We start from the raw sequence: 3,089 nt of genomic DNA on the forward strand, positions 1-3,089 counted from the left end.
TTTGCTGTCAGATGATGAAGAATTAAACTCTCCTGTGAGACAGGAGAGCTCTGTTGTCTCCGGCACACAGGAGGGGAATTGAGGCCCATGGAGACTGAGCAAATGCCTGGGAGGACATCGTGGGTCTCAAGTAGGTGGCTGTCAGCACAGCCTGTGATCCCTGGGACAGCTGGCCCAAGGCAGGCAGAGTGTGGGAAGGCTGCTTAGGTCCTGTCCACAGCAATGGAAGGGAAAGGGGCTGCCCATCGGGCTCACAGGAATTCCAGAAATGGCTCTTTCAGAGGTGTGCCAGAGTGACCTCTGACAGAACTCCCTGACAAAGCCGAGAATCGCTCCTGGGACACTGCTTGACAGAGAAAAACCCTCTCATTGCAATAATTTCCCCATTTTAGAAAAGGAGAACTGAAACAGGAAATAATGACTTGGCTGAAATTATGCAGGGGACCTCTGGCTGTGTTTGGATTTGAGTCCTGGTCTCTTGATCCCCAAGCCATCACTTGATCCTCAAGATCACTGCAGCTGCTCTGCCGAGTTTGTTGATGTAAATCACTATGGAGCCCTTGCTGCATTCCCCGAGCCAAGTTCTACACTGAAACCAGTGATTCACCCCAGTGCTGCTATAGCCAGGACATGCTCATCTCTGCAGTCCTTGGAGTTAACAAGCTGGTTTTCAAAGGCAAGCCCTGTCACCTTATCCCCTGCCCCTTACTTTTCATTAAGTCACTCCTTTTTTTCACAGCTTTGTTTGGTTTTGAAAACTTACAGAGCAGCAGGATTAAAAAATCAGAAATATTTATTGTACAGGATGGGTCTGGCTTTTCCCATCAGCTTCCATGGCTCAAGCAGGTTCTAGCAGCTTTGGGAGAAAAGCTGTTAGCTATTAAATTATTACCTGTAAGGAGAGCCAGCTGGAAGCTTTCAGTTTTCAACATTTTGATGAAAAGCACCATAAAAATCTTGACAACAAGACTTGTAGCGTTTCAATGACATGTTTTGCATTTGTCCCCGCTTTTTAATGGTCTGTAAAAGTGATCAAAGACTTCAAAATGCTGCCAAGACCCACATCTCAGGAATTTTGAGCCCCCAAAATGAAGGGGTGGGGGGGAAGGCGAAACTCAAAGTGTGTGCTGTTGAGTGAATTCATTTGGACAGCTTTTGGGAAGTCACTTCCCATCTGGAGGAGAGTGTCCGCAACGAGAGTTGTTGGGCACAAACTGTTACGGTGTAATTACCCAGCTCCAGCTATGCCAGTCTATTTGCTGGTGTAGGCAAGCCAAGTCTAGTTGTTGAAACGTAGGCGTGGGAAACAAGAAGTGTGCTTTCTAGGCTCAGCTCTTTGGCCTTGGGCCGGTCCCCTAACCTTTCTGCCTCCTTCCTATGCAAAATGAGAGGAGTTAAACTAACCCACTTCACAGGTGTGGTGTAATGACTAATTGGCTAAAATTTGTAGCGCTGGGGAGAGAGAGCGAGCTGTTGATTAACTTCCGTGTCTTGGGCTGAGTGAATGATTTAGTGTCTTTCTCCAAAGTGGAGTTTGTCTCACTCTCAGGATTGGGTGGCTCATTTGATGTGAAGTGACAGTGCTAAGAAAACCTGGGGTTTGCCTTGTTGTCTCTAACAACAGTATTGCACTTGTGTGTAGTTAAAGCAAGAGTTAGGGCTTTTGCTTCAAGATTTGTAGTTAAGATTTTGCTTGAAAGCAAAATTTCCAGGTACCCAGAGCCTTTGATACACAAAGAACGTGGGTATGTAGTGATGGAGGTACCTCTGTGCGTGTCTGAAATTCAGTGGTAGAGTGCATGTGTTACTCCCCTTAGTACCAAGGAAAATCAAAGATAACTCTCCATTATTCCCATGGGTTGCTCCGTTGGGTGAAGAGGCTCAAGTGTGTATGGGCAGCCTGAATTATGATGCTTTCTAGTGTTTGCGTGCTTGCCTTTGCAAATTTAAATTTAATAATACCTGTGTACATTGGGCATGACATACCTCAGCTCCTTAATGGACGGTAGATTCTGGTGTCTCATGATGGCATTGCCACAGTCATCAGCACCTGGCAGCTCACAGAGAAGAAGCCAGGACAGTGGTATTGCACCTGGATGCCTGGAAAGCAGGGAAAACTCCTGTGAGGAAGCACATCGGACATTCACCCTCAGCCAGCTGTGGTGAGTTCAGGTTAGGCCCTGAGTGGGTCTGTGGAGGTAATTCCTGATTTAGGGGGACGTCCCTTCACTGTGGGGATGTTCCCTCACTATGGGAATGATCCTGCACTGTGCAAGTACTCCCTCACCGTGGGGGTAATCCCTGATTTATTGGGTGTCCCCTCACTGTGGGGGATGTCCCCTCATTGTGGGGGTAATCCCTGATTTATTGGGTGTCCCTTCACTGTGGGGGATGTCCCTCACTTATGGGGTGTCCCCTCACTGTGGGGAACACTCGGGACTGTTCCTTCAGCCTCGGCTGTGGGGCAGCGCCAGGGTTTCCCTCTGGACAGTAATGGTGGTTTTTTTCCCCCTTTCCCCACCACATCGACTTCTCAGGAGAGGGGGGGGGAATGGCACGTAGAGTCCCGACCGTAACCGAGATGTCTCTCAAACGGACCAAAAACTCCGCTCGTATTTACCGTGAACGTCTAATTAAGTAACAATCCCGGCAGCCGCGCGCCCCTCCCCGCCGGCCGCCCCCCGGCCGATTATAAATAGAAGTGCTGAATCATAACTCCGGCGGTGCCTCCCCCGCCCGTGCGGCGGGCGCGGAGCGCGGTGCCCGCGGTGTGGGGTGTGAGGGGTGCCCGGTGCGGGGCCGCCCCGCGGGGCCGCGGCCGTGCCCTGAGGGCGCGCGTGCCCGCCCGCCCGCGTGAGGCGCGGGGCGCGCTCTGTGGCGGCGGCGGCGGCGGCCGCACTTGTCCTGTAATCGATTGCCGAGCGCGCTGAGCGGCCTCTCGCCGGCTGCGGGCACCCGCCCCCCGCCGGGCTGCGGGAGCCCCGGGCGGGAACGGGAATGTGTGTGGGGCGGCCGCGCGTGGGACGGCGGGGGGGGGGGTGAGGGACCGAGTGTGAGGAGAGAGGGACCGAGTGTGAGGGAGGGTGTGA

The sequence above is a fragment of the Empidonax traillii genome, unplaced genomic scaffold (genome assembly GCF_003031625.1).
Source record: "Empidonax traillii isolate 1590-97213 ecotype Southwest subspecies unplaced genomic scaffold, ASM303162v1 scaffold284:size1552100, whole genome shotgun sequence".
Taxonomy (NCBI): Eukaryota; Metazoa; Chordata; class Aves; order Passeriformes; family Tyrannidae; genus Empidonax; species Empidonax traillii.